The 24,568-nt window shown below is 40.2% G+C and overlaps 1 protein-coding gene across 15 annotated transcripts in view; it reads left to right on the top strand.

Annotated features, from left to right (window-relative positions):
• The first annotated feature begins 11,776 nt into the window (after positions 1-11,776).
• The window catches only part of ERBIN (erbb2 interacting protein), a 128,139-nt gene continuing 115,347 nt past the window's right edge, over positions 11,777-24,568 (top strand). For all 15 annotated transcript variants that reach the window (XM_069556282.1, XM_069556279.1, XM_069556276.1 and 12 more), the window contains exon 1: positions 11,777-12,965. The gene's annotated coding sequence lies outside the window, so the exon portion shown is untranslated. The remainder of the gene's footprint in view (positions 12,966-24,568) is intronic.

Here is a 24,568-nt window from a genome sequence, read left to right as displayed (position 1 = left end):
TTAGATGATTTTATTTACCTAGAAACATTTCTGTAATTGATATTTAGTTCCACATATCTTGGTCTAATAAGTTTAAGAACTCCATGCTTCCAATCAATGATATATCATACAGCATAAAATTTCAGAGGGTCAAAGCCTTCTGACTGAATTCAGTTGTGATTTTTATATTGCACGCAAAACTCTCTCTATATATATATATATATGTATATTCCTATATGCATGCATGGTAAGTTGCTTCAGTTGTGTCCAACTGTTTGTGACCCTATGAACTGTAGCCCACCAGGCTCCTCTGTCCAGGGGATTCTCCAAGTCAGAATGCTGGAGTGAGTTGTCATGCCCTCCTCCACACTATCTTCCCGCTTCAGGGATCGAACCCAAGTCTCCTGCGGCTCCTACGTCGCAAGCGGATTCTTTATCACTGAGCCACCATGTATATATATAATTGCAAGCAGATGAGTTTAAAATGATCTAAAAGTCTCTCATTCTCTGCAAAATGTCTTATCTTTTAAATCATGTTCTATGAGAAAAATGCATTTTGTAGATGACATTTTATTGAAATAAAGGGTAGACCTAAACAAAAAAGGAGGAGTTCTACATATATTTTCTTTATTACATTATTTGTAGGATATGTTCTGGCAAAATAGAAAGCATTACAGAAATCATTTAACTGAGGAAGAAATTCTACTCTGCACAAAATGCTCATTGATGTCAGTGGGAGTTCTGTGAATGGAACAAATGTTGAACTTGACCCTGTAATGTTTAAACTGCAATCCTCCCTACTCTTGGCAGAGCCTGGCTTCCCACTGAAAAGCCTTGTAGACTGTGCAGGGATTACACAGCGGGTTAATAGTCTAGTTTTTTGCTTCTTTGGAACAACAGATGAAACACATGATACCTTCTTTTAGGACTATTACAAACTTTTCAACACAAAAGACTTTAAATGAAGTGGTGTGAGAAAGTAAAAGGTAGAGTCTGTAGATGAAAATTTACATTGATAATGATTTTTAAACTATCTTCTCTACTACTGACTCAGAAGCATCAATGAGTCATATATACACTATAGAAAAAGAGAACACCAAGATGCTGGACACCACTTTGCATATCAGTATTGAAGCCATGCTTACTCTTTGTTTTATTCCATTAGACATATGTAAAGAATGACTATCAGTAAGATTCCAATGCAAATGTTTTTTGGTAAAATGAGATGGAATGATTATAGATGAGGTCAAGAGGAAACACAGTCTGATAAACACATCGAGGTAAATTACTGTAGTATCAAATTGGAATGGCTCATTTTTTACTGAGTCTCACAAATAAAGGATGTGTGACAACTCTAGTTAAAGATTTGGCACAATCATTTATTGATGCTACAAAATAATGAGCATTATGTTCTGGAGAAAAGTCTTTGAAATCACCTAGCCTCTAGAGTTATACCCAGGCAGTTGAATAATACCATTATCAGGTTCTTATTTTTAGTAGTCTGTACTTGATAGGATATTTTCCACTTATTTCGTATGCTTTTCAGCAATACGTAGACATTGCCTTTATAAGAGAAAGAACAAAGAGAAGAAAAGCGAGACCAACTTTTGTTTTAAAGGAGCAGAGGAAGAGGAAGACAAAGAAACAGGAAGTATTTTGAGATGAAATTAAAGCTGCTTTTGTTTTTATTTTACAGATGGTTGTGAATTACAAGAGAAAAAAAATCCCCTGTGACTAAAAGTGAAAATGTTGGCTTCTATATGATGTGGAAAACCTACTGGTATAGGTATTAAAAGTACTCACAGTATTGCATAGAACTGAGTAGTTGGCACTTAACACTTTAGTCTCAGATTGCAGGGTGCTTATTCCAGCTCTGCAACTTCCTACCTGTGTGATCTTGCAGGAGGTTATCTACTAACTAGATACATAATTTATTATTCTGATAAGGGTGTATTCAAGAAGAGGAGGGAGTGCAGAGCTTGGGAGAAGGTTTCAGAGGCCAGGCTGTGCTTCCTGGACCAGCTGCAGGAGTCAGAAATAGCCACCCCTTGGTGTCTGCGAGGGGCGGGAGAGGGGGTGGTTGGTGACTGGTTCCAGGCTGCCTGCAGATACTCAAATCTGCGGATGCTCAAGTCCCTTCTATAAGACGGTTCCCACAGATGTGGAACCACGGATGAGACTGTACTTGCTTCCGTAAGCAGCTGAGAAGGACACTTGGGAGCCATAAGGCTCCAGGTGTCCCAAGGCAGTTTCAGAGTATCCCTTGGTTCCAGGACTTTTCTACCTAGGGGGGCTCCTGGTGCGGTAGGACCCCATTTCCCGGGAATATCAGTCTCACTCAGAAACTGAATGGTCTCTAGAAGTTTTCATTCTTTTTTTAACCAATTCATAACTGTTGATTGATAGACGGATAAAGGGATACATTATAGTGTTTTTTTTTTTTTTTAATTCTTTTGGCCACACCAGTGGATTGCTTGTGGGATCTTATTTCCACCACCAGGGATTGAAGCCCTGACCCCTGCAGTGGAAGCTCAGAATCCTGGACTGCCAGGGATTCCCTAGACTCTTTATTTTAGTTTATACACACTCCTCTTACTATCAGTGTGATTTTTTAAAAACTACCCCCCCCCATATATAGTATATTGAAATGAATCTGATTTTCTGGCTTTTAGGAGAGTTTAAACAAAAATTTTTTTCTCTACTTGCTCTTTCTAGTGGTTTTTAACTCTCATTTTTCTTCTCCCTTAATCTGTTGTGTTTCATACAAACATTTTAATCTTTTAAAAATATTTTACTTATTCCTAGTATTCATAGTTTTAGGTGTGCATTTATCTTTTTTTAAAAAATTATCTTTTTATTTATGGCTGCGCTGCGTCTTCATTACCTTAAGCTTTCCTTTAGTTGTGGCGAGCGGGGGCTACATCTAGTTGTAATGTGCAGGCTTCTCATTGCAAAGGTTTCTCTTGTGGAATGTGGACTCAGTAGTTACAGCTCCCGAGCTCTAGAACACAGGCTCGGTAGTTGTGGTGCACAGGCTTAGCTGCTCAGCAGCATGTGGGATCTTCCGGGACCGGGGATGGAACCAAGTCCCCTGCATTGGCAGACAGATTCTTTACCACTGAGCCACCAGGGAAGCCCCTGCATCAGTATTTTTTTAAGAAATTATTTTAAGCCTACTTTTTTCTCAATTACTCCTACCTGATTCCATATTTTGTCTCTATTACTTGTCTTTATAATTGTTGGCAGGAAGCAAGTTCAAGAAGTGGGAATGGTTGAGAGTCCCCCTTACAGAGCAGAAGAGAGGCTTCCTTTTGTTCCTTTCCTCTCTCCCGTGTTATTCTTGCTCTTGCGTCAGATCCTTCACAGGGGTCTCCAGCCCCAACAGAACCTTATTCCAGGGACCTGGGGGAACTGGGGATTATTTCTTTCAGGGCCTTAAGTTCACTACACAAATAGCATTTGAATTTTTTTTTATTGAAGTATATAGTTGACTTACAATATTGTGTTAGTTTCAGATGAACAGCAAAGTAATTCGGATATGGATATGCACATATATTCTTTTTCTTTTTCCAGATTCTTTTCCATTATAGGTTATTACAAGATATTGAGTATAGTTCCTTGTGCTCTGCATTAGGTCCTTGTTAATTATCTGTTTTATACATAGTGGTGTGTATGTGTTAATCCCGTATGTTTGTGTGTGTATGTGTGTGTTCTCAGTCATGTCCAACTCTTTGCAACCCTATGGACTGCAGGCTCCTCTGTCCATGGGATATTTCAGGCAAGAATACTGGAATGGGTTGCCATTTCCTCCTCCAGGGGATCATCCTGATCCAGCGAACGAACTCACATCTCCTGCGTCTCCTGCATTGCAGACAGGTTCGTTACCACTTGAGCCACCTGGGAAGCCTGTCAATCTCAAGCTTCTAATTTATTACTACCTGCCCAAACAGCACTTTCATTTTGCTAGGAAAATCTGCTACCATCTCATCATGTTCCCTGGTGGCTCAGAGGTTAAAGCGTCTGCCTGCAATGCGGGGGACCTGGGTTCAATCCCTGGGTCGGGAAGATCCCTTTGGAGAAGGAAATGGCAACCCACTCCAGTATTCTTGCTTGGAGAATCCCATGGATGGAGGAGCCTGGTGGTCTACAGTCCACGGGGTCGAAAAGAGTCGGACACGATTGAGCAACTTCACTTTCACCATGTTCAGCCTGTATTTGCAGAAACTAAAATCTTAAAATCCATGGCTTCCAAAGCATATATCTTTGAAATTTGGCAAACTGTGGCAGATACATATCCAGAAGTCTGGTGGTCTGGCCGAGGGGAATATGCTGCAAGAGGGGCTTGCGAGTGTGTGCTGAGGCCTGACCCTTTTGATGTGGTGATGCTGGGCTTCTCTGCACATGTCCATGGACAGGGATGCCAGAAATACTGTGTCTAGCTTTTGGGACCATGTTTCACTGAGTTTAATGCCCATTTACTTGTCATTAGATTGGTTCAAGGTCAAGGTCACAGGAGTGCCCTTTGATGCATCCAACTGGAGTTCCTTTTGCTCACTGAAAATGAGCTATCACCCCAACTACAATAACAACAGCAAGACCTAGCTAGGGTTTCAGTTATGCTGGTTTTTAACTGGAGTTTCCCTTCACCTGCTTTTCAAGGCCCTTACATGTTTCAAAAGTTTATTCCTTTTTGTATTTTGTGTGTATGTGTATTGGTGGGTTTATATATTTTGTAAATACTTCTATATTGGATTGTTACTTTCTTCTAGAATTGTAAGAACTCTTTACATATTGTGGATGCTAGTTATTCTTTCTTATATATATTTTCTCTCAAACTGCCATTTGTCTTTTAACTTTATGGTATCTTTTCATGTTGCAATTTCTATGTGCTGCCAAAGTGATATACACTACACATATACTGGACGGGAAGAGAACCGGGTTTTAATTATAGTTCTGCTGCTGCTACTAAGTCGCTTCAGTCATGTCCGACTCTGTGTGACCCCAAAGACCACAGCCCACCAGGCTCCCCCGTCCTTGGGATTTTCCAGGCAAGAACACTGGAGTGGGTTGCCATTTCCTTCTCCAATGCATGAAAAGTGAAAAGTGAAAGTGAAGTCACTCAGTCGTGTCCAACCCTCATCGACCCCATGGACTGCAGCCTACCAGGCTCCCCCGTCCATGGGATTTTCCAGGCAAGAGTACTGGAGTGGGGTACTAATCTTCAAATCTAATCTCATCTATATAAAATGGAGCTGGACTAGATACCAGATGACTTCTAAGGTCTGCTGCTGCTGCTGCTGCTAAGTCACTTCAGTCGTGTCCAACTCTGTGTGACCCCATAGACGGCAGCCCACCAGGCTCCCCAGTCCCTGGGATTCTCCAGGCAAGAACAGTGGAGTGGGTTGCCATTTCCTTCTCCAATGCAGGAAAGTGAAAAGTGAAAGTGAAGTTGCTCAGTCGTGTCCAACCCTCATCGACCCCATGGACTGCAGCCTACCAGGCTCCTGTGTCCATGGGATTTTCCAGGCAAGCGTACTGGAGTGGGGTGCCATTGCCTTCTAAGGTCTACTTCCTGCATATTCAAACACTACTGAAAATTCTTAGATTCTAAACTTTCAAAAGCTTATTTTCTTTAAGTAGGCCAAACATTCTCCCTGAAACTATTACTTCTAATTTGCCTAGCGACATTGTCATAGTGTAAAATCTAGCCAGTGTCTAAACTATTAAAACTGAATTTTTGGCATCTGAATTAATGTCTTAAATTTTTATATAAAATTTGATGAGTTTATATCTACCTGCTCTTATAGGATATAGACTTTTAAAGAAAATATGTGTTTAGTAGCTCAGTCATGTCTGACTCTTTGTGACCCTTTGTACTGTAGCCTGCCAGGCTCCTCTGTCCATGGGATTTTCCAGGCAAGAATACTGGAGTGGGTTGCCGTTTCCTTCTCCAGAGGATCTTCCCGACCCAGGGATTAAACCTGCATCTCCTGTGTCTCCTCCATTGCAGGTGAACTTTTTATAGGGAATAGACGCTGCATTTAATATGTAATCTAAAATATGCATATCATAGAGCTACTAAGTCAATGGGCACTGATGGCTTATGATATTTTATTTGATGATAATGATGAAATGTATCACTATTGATGTAAGAGAAAAAAATAGCCTTTGTTTATATAGTATGCTTTCAAGTCCATCATCCCATTTGGTGCCCACAATAACCCTATGAGGTAGATAAGACAGAGCTTTATTTTCCATTTGATAGATCATGAACTATTGCACATGATTAAATGATTTTTCCAAGGTCACCAGCTAGTAAATGCTAATGCCTCTGCCAGAACTTTTCTGAAAGATGACAATATTGACAAGAAAGAATCTATAGTCTATGTTTCATTACTAAGGAAAACAAAATAGAAATATCAGTTGTCTATGACTAAGGGTGGCTAGAAATCAGGTAAATGAAAGAAAATGTCAAGAATGAAGAAGAAAAATTACATTGAAAATTATAAAATATTTGAAGGCTATTTCTTCTCAATATATTTACTTCTTTGTAAAGAAATGAAAACCTTTTGAAAAGAAATGACATTTTTATTAGTAGTTTGGTATGTGGTACAGCAGGAAATATGAAAAATGTACCATATAAAGTTTTATATAGGAAAACAAAAACCCTCAAAGGGAGGTTCCCAAGATAGAAGGAAGAGAAATGTAGCATCTGTTTTAAAGGAAAAAATGGAAGAACAAGAAAATTAAAAGTAATTAAAAACTAAGAGAACTAGAATACTCTATTATCTGACGGTTGACATAAATTTAATGGCATAAAAACAGAGATTGGACAAGGAAAACAGAGAGGAAACATTTTAAAATACGCTATCCAGATCAGCATTTTTGAAGGATAGTTGCAGTCAATTCCCAGAAAATAAATTTCTTTCCAAAGGAAGAAAGTATGAGTTAAAGTATATTCAGAATTATTATAGAAAATTCAATTGAGATACATTATTTTTCAAATACTGACTAAGCTAGATTTAGGTGAGATTTATTTAGTATTCTGATTATATGGCCATCATCAACAAACAGATATGATGTTTTACTTTGATATAGGAATAATTTGCTGGTTAACTAAAAAATGAAAACAAGGTTTTATGAAACACAGTTGGCATTTCAGAGCAGGGCATTTAGCCTTATCCTACATCTCAAGTTATGCTTAATACCCACGTACTGGCTTTTTTTTTTTTTTTTTGATGTTAAACAGTATTTTTTTAAGTACTATAGAAAAAAAGGGCTTCCCTGGTGGCTCAGTGGTAAAGAATCTGCCTGCGATGTAGGAGTAGCAGGAGACACAGCTTTGATTCCTAGGTGGGAAAGATCCCCTGGAGTAGGAAATGGCAACCCACTCCAGTATTCTTGCCTGGATGATGTACAGAGGAGCCTGGCAGGCTACAATCCCTGGAGTGGCAAAGAGTCAGATGTGACTGAAGCGACAGCACGCACACATGCATAGAAAAAAATGTAAAGTTATAAGTGGCCTTAAATGAGTAGGAGAACAGCAATTTCACTACTCAAAGGAAATATTAAGTGAAAGCCTGCATGGAAGGACAATAAGCAGCAGTATTTAATCTTTTCTTTTGTTGACTTAACACTGTTATCATTTAGAAAGAAGTGTGCATATTGTGATATAATTGAAACAGATTGTGATTCATATCAGGGAAGACCTGAGAGGGGAAGTGTATCAGAACATGGTAATAAAGTTGGAAATTATTAAGGTGACTATTTGCCTCAGTTGGCTCAGGACAGTCCTGGTTTTACATTTCTTGTCCCCATGTAATTATTGTCTGTTTTCACTCTCAAAAGTGTTCTATGTTGGATGATACAGTGTATGGTCACCTTAGAAGTGGGGGCAGCATGGCAAATATTATCAGTGTATTTTAATTGCACTACTAATAACAGCTAACACGTTTGAGTCTGCCTAGCAATTTGTGAGCACTGTCTTACATAGTCCTTCCAATAGTCTATGAGACAGTATTATAGTTCCCATTCTAGAGATGAGGGAGCTCAAGCTTATGTTTATAGACATTCAGTAACTTGGCCAAGGTTATACAGTAGCCATTCCTAATTCAAGCAGTCTTGTTTCAGAGGTCACAAGAATAATCACCATGCACCATTTATCTTCTCCATACTTTTAAAAATTTCATAAGACATCTGAAAATTTAGATGTCTGAAAAAATAGGCTACCAAATGTATAAGATAGAAAAAAATTATCATGCATATATTGGGGGGAATACTTCAAAACTTTTCATAAGTTGAGGCAGACTTCCCTGTGATTCATAGAATATTATTGAAAATAGGTGTGAAAGAAAGAAATATGCTATGGGAGGGACGATTCCATTCCCTGTATATTATAAAATTCTTAATTTTGCTTCCTGTATGTACTTCCTCTTTTGAGCCCAAAGTCCTTTCTCACACACTTGCCACCTTAACCTCTTGCCCCCTCTATCTAGGCACTAAGATGGAAGTGAAAATAGGAAAGTAGTCCCTACTAAAAATACATGTTATAATGCATTTTGATCTACTTCATCTAAAGCTTCTAGACATATTTCCCCCCAAGTATAACACTATTCTAGCTCAAAAATTAATTTTTCCTGAAACTGCTATGGTAAAAACTTTGGTTTTTAGGTAACCAATTATTTACAGTTGTTGAGAATGGGAGAAAAGAAGAATGAGCACCCTAAACTTTTCCTCACCTTCTGCTAACTTTGTGCCCACAGTGCTTTGGCACAGCTGCTGGGCAGGCGTGGGGGAAATGACAGGGGAATTCATGTTAAAACAGTGGGTAGGCTTTCTGCATCTCCCCCAGCCCCTCCACCCCGCCACCACATGCAGGCTATGTGCATTCCCTGGAACATTTAAGGTCTTACAGCTCTCCTTCAGATATGTGTCTTATCTCTGATAGACCTTTCCTGAGCCCTGCCATTGGGAAGAGGAATCCCTAAGAAGGAATTCCTGCTTTCACAGAGAATTATTTAGAGAAGCACAATGGGGAAGATTGAGCTATCAACAAATGTTTATTAGTTTACTCTCTACGGCGGTTCTGGAGTTCAGTTAATTATTACAGAATCACAGGCATTCGTATTTAAAGTGGGGTTTTAGTTCTCCTTTTAAGCATAAATTGAAATGTTAAGTCCATCTTAGGTAAACTATAGTAGGATTTTTAAAACAAACTAGTCTGTATAGCACAGAACAGAAGTGCCTTGTATAAAAAGAACAAACGGAAGATTTAGCTCTCTCTGTATGTGCTGCTCATATGAGTTAGAACGGAGTAGTCATTGATGAATAATAAAGATGAATTGTTATTTTTGAGTACCCTGATCATAGGGCTGTCTTTTCACCTTTCTGTGTGAATTTCTGCTGAAGAAACTTTGCAAAGGGGCTATTAAAGAAATATGTCAAAATAGGTTTTTTTAAAAAATTTATTTAAATTTGTCTGTACCACATGGTTTGTGGGATCTTAGTTCCCCCACCAGGGATGGAACTCAGATCCATGTAGTGCAAGAGCCAAATCCTAACTACTGGACCGCTAGGGAACTGTCCCAAATGGGTAACATTAGTGTGTCCTGGCTTCCATTCTGTTAAGGCCAGTGTTTTGGGGCTCATTCTAGCAGTATGAGTAAGTTGGACTTATTTAACAATCAATTGGGAGAGGGGCACTTTATTGTCTCTACCACTCTGTGGATGGCCCCAAAGAATGAAACCCCATTTCCCTCTCCTGCCTACTCAGCATCAGCATATGCTATCTCTATATTCCCTTCCATCAAAAGCTGCTTTGGGGAAACAATCTGATGAATTGGTATAAACGACTAATAAGGCTTAAAATATTACCTTTCCCCTGGATTATGTCTTTGTGCTAGAGAAATAAACCACTCAAGGGATTAAACTCTAGTGGCAAAACTTCAGGTGAATTGTAGGAGGGGTTTTGGGTTATAGGTACTTTTCTAAGCCTACATAGTAATCGCCCAGATAGGTTCAAATTGGAACCTATCCGAACCAGTAGGAGTCTAAGGTTTAAAACAAACAAACAAACAAACAAAAAGGGGCTAGGGGGACAGGGCAGGTTCTAGCCCACAGACTGGGCTGGTCCTATTTATTTAGGTTGAGGATTGGGACGGGGAAGGGGAAGTTAGGTCTACCTGAATTTATGATGCCACATTCAAAGAGGTCTTGAACCAACCTGAGACCAGATGCAACACTGGAATCCCAGAAGCCATCCAGTCTCGCGCTGATCTGGGAGACTCTCCATCCTGGCTTGCTTTAGGAGAGAGAGCTCTGCCACTGAGTCTGGGCAAACTCAAAGCACTTTTTGAAAGTGGGGTAGGAGATTTTTCTTGTGATGATTAAAATTAGCTTATATAATACGCTAACTTTTATACAATGGCCAAAATGGGTAACTAGCTTGGTCTAGTATACCCGGCTGCCGTTTCTCTTCCTAACTTCCAGTTTAATGCTTTTACCTTCAGTTCAGCACTGAATAAACCTGAACATTTTGACACCATCTGTGAACCTTCAACTTCTGCTATTAGGCTAAGGCCCTAGGTCTGTTACTTCCACCCTCATAGAATGTCTTGAACGTCTCCCGAGTTATTTCAAGTATTTGTCACTAGAGTACAACTCACTTTGCTAAATAATTCTTTGATGGACTTTATCAACTCCTTCCTTTGGATCCAAGCCAAAATCATCTGTAGGGCATACAGCTCTTTATTCAAACTTGGTTATAAATAATTATCTCTGGAACACAGAAGGAAGAACTGAAGCAATGACTTCAGGGACACAGAGTTAGACTAATTACCATCCTCGTACGCTGTTAAGTACAGCAGAGACTGGGGGCGGGGAATGGTTTGTTTTGTATCTATTGCGTTCCTTCTCGGGGTAAAACAAGGCCGTCTTGTCTGTTAACATATGTAAGGCAGTAACTGCAAAAACTGTGCAATGTTATGGTTGAGGCGTTTTATGCCATATGTGTTGATAGAATGCCTAAGCAGCTCTCTCCGCAATAAACGCAAACGCTGCCAGGCTGAATCACTAGGGCCAGCGAAATTCAACGACTGCACGACCGAAACCTCCAGGGTTGGAAGCCTACGTCGCGTATCGGAGTGTATCCAATATTTCCTCTAACAAAGGCATTATCTTTAGGCAATTTCGCGGGCCATTTTCCCCCGTCCCAGGGCCAGCTTTGTCTCCCCACCGGTGTGAGGCTGAGACTCGGAGGAGCTGCGTTGCTGAGCGAGCAAGCTCGGAGCAAGGGCCGGCGTGGGAAGCTTCTCCGAGCTGCCGCTGTGGTTTCCTGCAAACCGAGCGTGCCATTAGAGGAAGTTGGAGTGCTGCAGTTGAAAGAGATACCTGCAGCCTTGAAATCGGGGTTGGACTTGAACCGATCACTGTCGTACAAAGAAACTCAATCGGCCGGGGTGGAGGAGGCCTGGAGACTCTCGGTCTCCCAAGCTGGGCACCGGGCAAGCCAGGCTCCACTTCGTCGGAGTCCCCCACCTTGGGCAGCCGGGTAGCGGCAGCAGGCCTCTGAGGCCTGGGCTGCAGCGGGCCTCACCAGCGAACCCCCGGCGGCCACCAGCCCCGCCCCCCGGTCCCCGGCCCGCCGCCCCCCGCCGCCCCCCGGTCCCCGGCCCGCCGCCCCCCGCCGCCCCCCGGTCCCCGGCCCGCCGCCCCCCGCCGCCCCCCGCCGCCCCCCGCCGCCCCCCGCCGCCCCCCGCCGCCCCCCGCCGCCCCCCGCCGCCCCCCGCCGCCCCCCGCCGCAGACGTCGGCCCGCACCGCCCCCGCGCGCGGTGACTGGCTCGCGCCGGCCTCCAGCCCGGCTGTTGGCGGTTGGGGCGAAGCCCGCGGGAGGCCGCCCCGCCCCCGCCGCGGAGCCGCCGCCGCCGCGCGCTGCTCTTCCCCCCTCGCCGCCGGGGCGGTGGCGCTGTTGCCGCCGCGGCCTGTGAGGCAGTGACTCCCCAGCGCCCCAGCCCCCTTCCTCCTCCTTTCTCTCCGCTCCCTCCCTCCCCTCCCCGCCCCTCGCAGTCTCTCGCTCGAGTGAATGTGGCGCGGCGGCGCGGGACGCAGCCTCGGCCCCTGCCGCGGCCCCGCGAGCTCCTGAGGAGACGAAGCCGCCGCCTGCCCTCAGCCTTTGCGCTTCCCGGGGGAGCCACCGCCGCCTGGGAAGAAGAACGAGGAGGGGCGCGAGGGGGCGGCGGCGGGAAAACGGGAGGAGGAGGAGAAGAGGGCTCGAGGGCGAGGAGGGAAGGCGGGGAGGGACGGACGGAAGGACGGACAGCCCGACGGACGGCCCGGGGAGGGGGCCGCCATCGAGCCAGCCCGGCCCCTCGGCTCCGGCTCGGGGCGGCCGCGGCGGCGGCGGCGCAGGCGAAGGGCGCGGCAGGCTCTATCGAGACAATAACCCCGCCGCCCGGCTCCGGGGGCGGCGGCGAGGAGGAGGTGGCGGCCTAGCGCGACCGCGGCTCTCCCAGCGCCGCGGCGACGTCTTCGCCCCCGCCGGCCGGCTTCGGCCGCCGTCGGGTATCGGGGCGCGCGGGTCGCCCGGAGTCCCAGGCTCGGGGCGGACGCCCCCTCCCCTCCCCCTCCCCGGCGCGCCTGGAGCTGGTTTTCCGGGTTCCCCTGGACCGAGCTGGATCCTGCTGTTCGCCAAGGCAGGAAGTGAGTTTCGCACGGTAATTCCGGGCGGTGTCACGAGTGAAAAGTTTTTTTTTCGGCGGAGATCCTAGTTGGGGCTGGGAAACTCCTGCAAAACTCGAGACCGGGAAACCAGCCCGCGCGTCCCAGCCCCCACCAAAGCCACCTACTCTTCCTTCTGCGGGAGGCCACTCCACATCCGCTCTCACCGGAGAGTGAAATTGGGCTGGATCCGAAGTGACTAATGAAGGGAAGGAAATCATGTCAGGCGAAGCCTTGAAAAAGCTGCCTTGAGACACTGCCCGACCGAAAGGTAAATTTCACGAGAAGTGTCTACGAGCCACAAAGCTCCCGGGCCAGAAAAGAGAGGAAACTTTAGTGTTTTTCGGTTTTTTTCTCAAGTTCCCTTAAATTCTCCTTTTCTGATGTCGAACGGGATAGTGTTTTAGGTGCTGAATAGTAAGATGTTACTCCCTCTTTGGTTATTTTAGAAGAGGTTGTAAGAATGAGGTGGGACGAAAAGTTTTAAGCAATCCGAAGGAAGAGTGCCTTTGTTTGGCACAAGGTCCAGAAGTCTTAGATTCCTGGAACATATACACTGTGTATGTTTCTGATTCATTAAGTTGCTGAACCTGGCAACTTTTGTTTTGAAGAAAGTTAGGTCACTGCGGGGAGCGATTTGCTGCTGCTGAGATGGCTGCCACATTTGTTTATACGGTTACCGATTACTTGGCCTTTGCGTTTAATTGTATCTATATAGATTTGTTTTTAGTAGCAGTCTTTATGGATATATTTCATTGAGTTTTATAAAACAGAAACCTTTGCCATTCTCAGTCGTTTTTCTAGGTGGGTAATAAATAGATTTCTTCAATAACTTGTTCCTTTCAGACATTTAGAACTTGATAATACTTGTTTGGTTAATTAATTGAAAACAACTGTCGGCTAGATTTTTCTTGTTACTGAGAGTAGAAAGAAAAAGGAGGCAGGAAGTATTGTCGATAAAGAGTGTTACGATTAAAAACACACGTAAACACCTGTGAAGTAGTTTGGTTTGTTGGGACTTAGGTGCAGTTCAGAACAGGACACAGAGAAAGGAAAGTAAAACGCTTACAACAATTTTCATGGGCATCACAGTGATTGTGATAAACATCTGTGCTTTTGGAATAGTACAGTATTTACATTTTTGTGTTGGCCCGAATGTTTTGGCCGCCTCAGAGGTGATGAGTATCTACGGTGGTGGCAGGGGTTATTGAAGCATGGGAGACATTCCACCAGTCAGTCATAAATACAAACACTTCTGAACCAATCGGTAGTCTTTATAGATCAAACCAGTTTTGGTCGGAGCAAACACGAAACGGTTTCTTCAGTGGTGTTTTAATGTGTCTTTTTAAGGTTGGTTTTTTTCCGTTTGTACTTTTGTGGTAAAGGGAGGTGAAAGATTATACTATGCTTTTGAATAAATATTAAATAAGTATGGTATTTAGTTGGTAGGTATATCTTAAATATAAATGTATGTTTAATTGCCCATGCTACCTCAAGAAAGAATAGTTGGCTTTCTTTAGTTCAAAGGAGAGAAAAGTTAGGTCATGAAGGACTAGATCAAATTATTTCACAAATACATTTCAAAATGGCAATCTTTCATCTCTTTTGAATTTTTTCCCTAAAGCTTAATCTCTAGAACGCCTTTAAAATTTTTTTTAAATTGTTGCTAAGATTTGTGAACCATAAGGTAATTCCTGTTAAGTCAAAGTAACTTTATCAGGAAATTTAAAGTAGTTAACTGATCTGCTTTATGATTTTGGAACATATCATTAGGCAACGAAAGAGGTTATTCTTGGGCAGCTGAAAGAGGGGAACAAAATAAATGGCATTGAACTTCAGTCTCCTTATATGGTTTATACTTGGCTTCAGAGCAAGAAAGCCTTAATAGAGCAAGTCTTTTATAGAGAGCTATCACTTTGCAAATATGTTTCTCTGCATTAGTAAATTTTACTTGTAAAAAGTATTATAGCCCTGGAAAATACTTACATCCCTGTTTTTAGATACAGTTCTTGATTTTTCTTTTTCCCTTGGGGGAGCAATAGTATGTTTAAATGCAGACTTAGTTTGGTGTTGAATTAACTTAAATGAATTTTAGGTTTTAATTTATTATCAAACTGTATTTTTCAAAATCTTGTTTAAAATGTGACAGTGGTTTAAAAAGATTACAAAAATGATAATTAAAATATTTTTAAATGGCTTTAAAATTTGGATGTTCTTAATATTCTAAGAGTTTTCTTGGATTAAATTGGCAAATCTAGAGTAATTCCAAGGTGTCTGTACAAAATGCACACTGAATGGCACTGCTTATTGAAGGTACTTAAGAGTTTTCCATGGTGATAAACTTAATCTTTCAACTAATGGATTCAAATATTATATTATGAAGTCTGCCTGATGTTTGAGAACAAACTATTACAAATTTTTTCGTGTCTAAAAAGCTTACAGAGGTTCAGATACAGAAAGCAAATTTTTTATTGCATGTTTTTTCTTAATAAAGTGGTAACTATAATTAGTGATATTTCATATGTATTGTTGGTAAATCTCTAAAATTCAGCTATTTTAGTGATATTGGTATTGAGCTCCTGGTAGAAACAACACCTTACTATAAGAAAGACATGAAAATTTCAGAAAATTAGGTGCATATTTGGCCATTTATTTTAAATAGTTGCTTATAGATGACACAGTTTAGAGCTTAAGTTGTTTTTGGTTTAGAAATAGATTATGGCAGTGTTTATAAAGTATTTGGGCTAATGCAGATTTTAGTAATGTTGGATAGGAAAGTAATTTTTCCTTTTGTAATTGCTACTTATCTAGATTGTCTTTAAACAGACCTTGTTGACTGAACTTTTATTTTGACTATTACCTTTGCTCATCCATTTCTCTATCACGTCGTGTTTCTTTGGGGGGTAGGGAATACCTGTGTTATAAATTCCTAAAGAAGCCTTTCTCTTTTCCTTTCCTGATAACGTATATTGTACTTGTGTTTAGTTCTTCATAAGAAATTATTCAGTTTTTGAATGCACACTATTTACCATGAAAAAAATCTGTGTGTGAATTACGCTCTATAATACCTACTTTCGAATTGTCTAAGGAAATAAGCTCAGCATTTCTGCTTTCCACTTTTTCTGTGATTTTACTCCCTATTATTTTTTATTTTTTTGTGCCTGAAATCACTTGAATGGTAGTACACCCATTTTTTTCAGATTTAACTTTTAACTTTTTCTGTCTTGTTTCCTAATTGTAAAGGAGAAATCTAGCTTTACTCAGCATTCTTCTCTAATTCCTTTATCTTCCTATTTTTATAGTTAGCTTCATTTACTTCCCCTATTCTCTCCATGTTCAGCTTCTGTTTTATGATTATATTTTGCTCGTCTCCCATTTCTGAACTTTACCAGTTTATGCTGACCACTTCAAAAATTGTTTAAAAGATGAGTAGGAGACATTTATTTGGTCAGTGCCACTGAACTTTCAACATCCCTTTTCATTCCCACTCAATTTACATGCCAATATTTAACCTAATACTCCTCGGTATATTTTAATTTTACTTTGTTTCCTCATTTCTTTTTACTCTTCAATATCCCTAAAATTACCTCTGTTAAGGTAATATCATGTTATTATGTATTCTTATGTTTATTAACCCCCTTTACCTTCTTGCTTTCTTACGCTTTTGGCCTCTTACAGCACTAAAGCTTATACTTCTGTATCTCCCTTCTCTATTTGTTCCTTTCCTTCTTCTCAGATTAGGTGTCTTATTTGTCAATGTCTAAATTTTTGAAATTGCCTTATTTTATCTTGTTATGAAATAGCATGAAATTCTATCACTTATTTTACTCTTCTCACTTCAAATTTTTCCAGGTACCATTGGATGAAGGCCATGCCAGGCTTTATAATTGACAGTGTATGAGACAGTAGAAAAGAATATCTAAAAATTAAGTTAATAAAAGAAGATTCTACTTATCTGGAGATTATTTACCGATAGAATGTGGTATAAAAATTTGAAAATAATAAAGATTTAAGTAATCAAAATAGATGTAATAAAATCTGGGGGCTTCATTCATAGGGGAGTCCTTATTCACAGCGCATTTGTTTTTGATTATACTGAGCTGTTTCTTGCCTTTCATGTACTAGAAGAGGTGAGAAAGCGCATTGACAACATCATGAAGCTAGGGACTATGATACAATGAGAGATTAGAAAAGTAGAAAAAAGACTAACTTAGAAAACAGAATAGTCTCACATTGCAAGCAATATAGCCCATGTTTTATAGTAACTAAATGGAAAGTAACCTTTAAAAATTGTATAAAAATAAAAAATTTAAAGAATAGTCTCAGCTTGCTTTAGGGAAGAGTGCTGTATACATTTTATTTGTCATTAGGAGGATTCACTAAGTTATAGCATAGTAAAATTACAAGTAATAGTAATTAGCCCTAAAGCAGCTGTTTTCAAACTTTTTATTCTTAGGATCCCTTTACTCTTAAAATTTGCTGAGAATCCCACAGAGCTTTAGTTTACATGGGTTATATTTATTTTATTTCCTGTATTACAGAGTTTTACAAATTAATTAAATCATTGTGTGTTAGTGTAACACTTTTAACAAAAATATAACTGTTTCCCAAAACAAATAGTGGCATTATTATATGTATTTGTAAGGCTCTTGTGTCTGGTTGAATAGAAAACAGTTTGATTTTCGTATCTGCTTCAGCATTCAATCTTGCAGTATACTGTTTTGGTTGAAGTATATGAAAAAAATCCGGTATCATACAGACATATGGTTGGAAAAGTATTTTAGCCAAAACTTGGCAAGTGGTAGTTTTTTAAAGGAGACCTGCAGTGTTGAATCTGAAATCATATCAATGAATTTCCATTTCTTGTTTCCTGAAACAAGAATGAATCTTTTACCTGTTTACGATTTTGTAACACCATGTATTGGTTGTTTGGGAAATATTGGTTTGTTGAGTTAATACATTTTTTTCCCCAAAAGTTGACACATTTCATTTTGCAGTAATAAAACCAGAAAAGTTGTTAATGTCACAAGTGATCTCATTAATATGAAGCTGTCAAGCTCAGGGTGGCAGATATAAGTTTTCCACAATTTTAAATTTTCACTTGGAAGCTCAAATACTAATCATTGGTAACAAATACTGTCAGTGTTCTCCCCTTGAAGTTACAGGTTCACTTAGTTTATTTTTGAGAAAATGTCTGCCAAATTCCTAAATCTGTATAACCATAGTGTCTCATTCTCTTTAAGGTCAAAATGTTGTTTCATTAAAAAAAAAAAAAGGCTAATTTACTTTTTAAGTCTAAGTCCTTTTCCTCAAGATTGCCAATTCTCTACAGAATATGAAGAAGACACATATTGAAGAGTTGAGAATTAATAAAATTATTATTTTCTTGGAGGGGAAATTCTGTGACAGTCCATTGGTTAGGACTCTATGCTTTTACTGCTGATGGTCCAAATTTGATCCATGCCGAATGGTCAAATTTTAAAAAAGTTATTTTTTTTACTGCTTCATTAAAGATATCCTTAAGTGTTTGAAAAGAAATCTGTGAGTATATAATGCTGCTAGTCTAGCTTAATATCACTGCCTTTGTGCTAAGATACTAGAGATTTTACCTACCATTGCTGTCAGTATAGTGGGGGTAAATGATATTTTAATATTAGGATGAAATAGTTTAGACCTTGTAAATTCCTTGAACATGTCTCAGGACTTCCCTGGTCCATTGCTCACACTTTGAGAACTTAGGTGGATGTTGGGATTGTGGAGCTCTTGTTATTTGATTCCCTCCCCCCACCCCCATTCTGGGAGAATCCTCTGGCTTGATTGTTTAGTTCATTAATTTGGTCTTCAGTTCTTTTAAATTATTTCATTACTTTTGGGGAAGAAAAGTAGAGTTTCTAAGAACTCTTGCTTTTTTTTTTTTTAAGTAGGAATTGATTTTTATTTTTAAGTGTTATTTTTGGTCTACATGTATTTGAATCTCTGCTATATATATATATCTATATATATATATATAGATATATATATATATATAGTGTGTGTGTGTGTGTGTGTACGCGTGCACGTGTGGTCAGTTGTGTCTGTCTCTTTGTGACCCCATGGACTATAGCCTGCAAGGCTTCTCTGTCCTTGGAATTTTCCAGGCAAGAGTACTAGAGTGGGTTGCCATTTCCTCTGCCAGGGGATCTTCCTGACCCAGGGATTGAACCCAGTCAAGATACGTATTACTTTTACATTATCTTGTTTTTGCTCCATTAAAAATATAAGAAGTTTGTACCTGTTGTGCTTGGAATTTATATCATGCTTTTGGTTTTTCCTCAGATGTTAGATTTTTCAAAGTTTTATATTGCAGTCCAGACTATACCGTATTGGTCATTTAAGTATTTCCCCAGGCCAAGAGAGTCCCTGTTCTTCTGTCTTTGGTCTGTTTAGCTAATGGGTTTCTCCTTAGGGTAGCTTGTCCTCTTACATGTATTTCCTGTCCCTCGGGAGATAATATTCCCCTCTTTTCACAGTTAAACTGTCCAAGTGTCGTATCTCCCACATTATAGAGAGAGCTCCATGGCTGGAGGCCTTAGCCATGCAGCTCTTCTATTGTGGTTTTATTACCTGGCTCACTGCCCAGGACACACTTCTCCCAATTCTTCTTGCTACGAAAACTTACCCTTTTTGGAGATCCCACTTTATGCTTGTTTTGTGTATCTGGTTCTTCAAATGTGCTTGTTGTCTACCCTACCCCCCCACCAACTCCATGTCCCAATCCACTTTTTCTTTTGTGCAAATTCCTTTCTGTTCTTATCTGAAGATGTACTGCTCCTAGGTTTTTACTTTGCCGACAAAGGTCCATCTAGTCAAGGCTATGATTTTTCCAGTGGTTGTGTGTGGATGTGAGAGTTGGACTGTGAAGAAAGCTGAGCGCCGAAGAATTGATGCTTTTGAACTGTGGTGTTGGAGAAGACTCTTGAGAGTCCCTTGGACTGCAAGGAGATCCAACCAGTTAATCCTAAAGGAGATCAGTCCTGGGTGTTCATTGGAAGGACTGATGCTAAAGCTGAAACTCCAATACTTTGGTCACCTCATGTGAAGAGTTGACTCATTGGAAAAGACCCTGATGCTGGGAGGGACTGAGGGCAGGAGGAGAAGGGGGCGACAGAGGATGAGATGGCTGGATGGCATCACCGACTTGATGGACATGAATCTGAGTGAACTCCAGGAGTTGGTGATGGATAGGGAGGCCTGGCGTGCTGCGATTCATGGGATTGCAAAGAGTCGGACACGACTGAGCGACTGAACTGAACTGATAGATATTTTTTGGCTTTTTATAAATTTTAAACACATCTTTATTAATCACAATAGGAACCATTGCAATCAACATATTTTTGGCAATGAGAAATAAGTTTGTTTATTGCTGTAGCGTAAAAGTCCATGCTTTGGGAATTGGCAGACTCTTGGAAAGCATTTTTTTTTCCTCCAAACTTGAAACTTTTTATTTTTATGTTGGAGTACAGCTGATTAACAGTGTGGTTGTAGTTTAGGTGAACAGGGAAGGGACTCAGCCGTATGTGTACATGTTTCCTGTGATGTGGATGATTCTCCCCCAATCACCCTCCTATCCAGGGATTTTTTTGGTAATTTTTTTCATACTTTAAAATTTGAAACAATGACAGATACACAGATAAGTTGGAAGCATAGTGCAAATAACTTTTTTGTTCTTGTCAACCTGATGCCTCATCACTTCTAAATAATGCTTATTTCCTACAAATAAGGGCATTCTCCTACATAATAACATCATAACTATCAAAATTAGGAAGTTAATACTCCATTACTAACATCTCAGTTTGACAAGTCACTCTAATGTCTTTTAGATTAAAAGTATCCAGTTTAGAATCGTACATTACATTTAGTTATATTCTTTAGTCTTGTTTAATCTGGAACAATTTTAATTAATCTTTACTTTCAGGGGATTTGATACTTTAAAGGTTATAGATCTGTTTTTAAAAATAAACCTTAATTTGCATTTTCTGACATTTTAATTAGATTTTGATTAGAGTTTCATGACAGGATTATCATGGAAGTGATTTTGGATTCTTGTATCTTATTAGGTGGCAAGCAATTTCAGTTGTTCCATTACTGATAGGAATTGGTTATGTAATTAAGATTGTAACTGCTAGACATCTATGTCAAGGTACTCCTTCTTCATTTGTAATTATTAAATATTTTGGGACTGAGTATTGAAACTATGTAAATATTTTGTTCCTCATCAGATTTTTAATTTATTTACATCTATCTATTCATGATTACCTGTTATATTCACTGATTTATACTCCATTATCATTTATTGTGATGCTCAAATTCTTGTTGATTTTGCTGGTGAGAACCCCTTCAACTGGTTTATTTTCTTTTGACATACTTGTATTTTCCTTCTTCCTTCTTTGAGCACTTTTTTTTGTATTTAGTGCAATATGCTGTTCCAGACTTACCTTCAAACCTGCTGCTTCAGTTATTTTTAGTGGAAAGTGGTACTTAGAAGCCAAAATCAGGGCACTTCTTGTACTTGCTGCTCTTAGGGTGTTGCTGCTCCTGGCCTTCTTAGAATGTAGAACTAGGGAATATTTTTATGTGTGCAGACATACACATTCATATCTATGTTTCTGTAAAAACAGACTGATTTCACAATGATACTGCCAGTTCTAGTCTAGCACCAAGAGTTCACTCTAGTGTTTTCCCTTTCCATATTTGTAACCTTTCTCTGCTAGTGAGAACTAGTTTTGTTTCTGTACTTTTTTTTGGTGAGTGAAATGAGGTAAGCATTTGATAAGACAGACATTTTTAGCTACAAGGCCCTGTAGTTCAGTTAATTTTTGAAGTATTTATAAAGGAATAAAATTCTAAAATGTAGCACATTGTAAAATACACTAGGTGAAATATTCCTTAGTAATTCCAGGTTACTGTATGAAAGGGGGATGGAATGAATCAGTACTTTTATAGTGTAATAGGTTACTTGTGGAGATGATGTTGGGGCTTGATTTTAGTATGAATGCAGTGATTTTGGTGCAACTGTGTTTTTCCATATGAAAGTTTTATTTTTACATAATTCCAAAGTTTGGAATTACCTTACCTTACCTTCTTGATAATTGTGTCCTTGGAATTTCAATCTGTAGACCAGTAGACCAATTCTAGAATCCTGTGGGGTGGGGTGAGAGAAAGTTGTGTCATTTGTGTTAGGGCTAACACAGGAAACCTGTAATCTCAAAATGAATCTCCTTGCCATGGTTATCACCTAGTCTAGAATAAGTTAGTTTGACTAGCCCCATCTCTGAAGATTATGGAAGTGATTTTAGAGGTATATTGGGATATTATTTTGTGACTAGAATAGATTTATTCTTAGTCTTCTAGGAAAAGATAAGGATCCTGGCAGCAACAAATGGATTCTTTGGGTGCCCTGTTAATCTCTGGAGACTTTAAAAGATTTAGTTGATTGTCCTGGGGCTAACTGCAGAATATTAGCGTGTGTATAGTAGATGCAGTTCAACCCATCAGAGATACCTGATAGCAACATAATGTCCTGTCTGCTCTTTCTTTTGAAAACTGTTCCTAAACTAGAAACTCTTTGAGTCTGTCTGTCTTCTTTATCTCTTTGAACTTGATTACCAAAATGAGTACCATTTCTATCCGTTCTGTCTTTTAGGTATGGGTAGAGTAAAATACTTCAGGGTAGGGCTTCCCTAGTGGCTCAGATGGTGAAGAATCTACCTGCAATGCAGGAAACCCAGGTTTGATCCCTGGGTCGGGAAGATCCCTGGAGAAGGAAATGACAGCCCATTCTAGTATTCATGCCTGGAAAGTTCCATAGAGGAGCCTGGTGGACTATAGTCCGTGAGGTCTCAAAAGAGTCGGACACAACCGAACAATTAACACTTTGCAGGCTTGGAGGGCTGGACAAGGTATAAGCAGTGAGAGACTTTTACCTTAATTTTTTTTATTGTTGATAAAATACAGAAATTTTATAGTATAGGAGGTGAAAATTCCATATACTTCCGTCTCCCAGGGATTCTCAGTGTGTTGTGTGTTCTTCTGAAGACTTCTATATGTATTCTAACATGTAAGTGTACATATATGTGCATGTCTAAGTATCTTTAGATAAAATGGAAGATGAAATATTTCAATGTAAGAGATTATAGTAGGTATGTATGTATATATGTTAATTAGCATTGACATTTCTAGGTTGTTTCCCATGTTGATGAAAAATTAATCAGTTGGTCTAAGAATTGGAAAATTTTATTCACGCCAAATTTAAGGACTATAACCCAGAAAGAGCATCTCAGAAAGCTCTGAGAACTGTCCCGCCCATTAGAAGTCAACACATGCTTTATATAAGCTATTTTGAGACAGCGGCTGTACATTAAATGAAGTATTACTGGCAGTTTACATAATCCAGATTTAAGCACCATTGTGGTGGGTCATGTGACCCTTTATAAGATCAAGAAGGAATAGTATCCTTTGAGTTGTCCTGTTGTTGGGAGAATGGTGTGTTTTTTTGGCTACACTGGGTCTTCATTGCTGTGCATGCTGCTGCTAAGTCGCTTCAGTCGTGTCCGAAGCTTCAGGCTCCGCCGTCCCTGGGATTCTCCAGGCAAGAACGCTGGAGTGGGTTGCCATTTCCTTCTCCATGCTCTGCATGAGCTTTCTCTAACTGTGGCGAGTGGAGGCTGCTCTCTGGCTGCAGTGCATGGGCTTCTCACGGTGGGGGGTCGTCTGGTTGCCAGGCACAGTATCTCGGGCTTGCAGGCTTCAGTGGTTGCAGCCCATGGGTTTAGTTGCCCCGTGGTGTGTGGAATCTTCCTGGACCAGGAATCAAACCAGTGTCCCCCTGCATTGTCAGGCTGATTCTTAACCATTGGACGTCCAGGAGAATGTTGCTGTTTATGGTTGAGCAGGTATGCCTGTTGATAGGGGAGGTTTGGTCAATGCAAAATGAGGATACACAATGCACAGAGGAGACTAAAGGGTAGAGAAAATTTTTATGTTTAAATTTTTCTTGGCATAAATACGAATTTTATTTCATATTCATGACAGTGCTGTATGAAATATAAGTTTATTCTTATACTCTTTTTTAAAATAATTACACTTATTTTTGGCTGTGCTGGGTCTTCGTCATTTCGCAGGCTTTTCTGTGGTTGAGGCAAGCAGGGGGTACTCTCTAGTTGAGGGGCATGGGATCTCAGTGTGGCGGCTTTCCTTGTTGTGGAGCATAGGCTCTGGGTGCCCAGGCTTCAGTACTTGCAGCACATGGGCTCAGTATTTGCGGCTCCTGGCCTTCAGAGTACCGGCTCAGTAGTTGGGGCACGTGGGCTTAGTTGTTCCGCAGCATGTGGGATCTTCTCAGATCAGGGATTGAACCTTGTCTCCTGCATTGGCAGGTACATTCTTTACCCCTGAGCCCTCAGAGAAGCCCCTATTCTTGTATTCCTTGTATGTAAGTTTTTTCACTGGTGTGTGTGTGTGTATATATATATATATATATTTTTTTTTTTTTCTGGTGGATAATTACCAAAAGTACATTTGCTGTATGTGTAGTTGAAATTGATTGATAGATTCTCTCTGAAGAGTTTGTATCCATTTATACTTCACCAATAGTATATGAGAGTACCTTACTATAAACATTCTTGAACAAATTGGATATTAGCTATCCTAAAATATTTGTATAAATCTGAGACCGGCAGTGTAGTATGGCTTATGTATAATTTAGGCTTTGGAGTCAGATTGCTATTTACTGATTGTGTCTGCCAAGTTAAGTGTAAAAATTATTTTAGAAATACTACGTATTTGTATGTGTTTTGTTTTCTACATGAATTTAGTTGATTTGCTGTTTATACACTT

This window comes from Ovis canadensis, chromosome 16, assembly GCF_042477335.2.
Source record: "Ovis canadensis isolate MfBH-ARS-UI-01 breed Bighorn chromosome 16, ARS-UI_OviCan_v2, whole genome shotgun sequence".
Lineage (NCBI taxonomy): Eukaryota > Metazoa > Chordata > Mammalia > Artiodactyla > Bovidae > Ovis > Ovis canadensis.
Note: the sequence above shows the minus strand (reverse complement) of the source record. Positions and strands in the feature narration are given on the sequence as shown.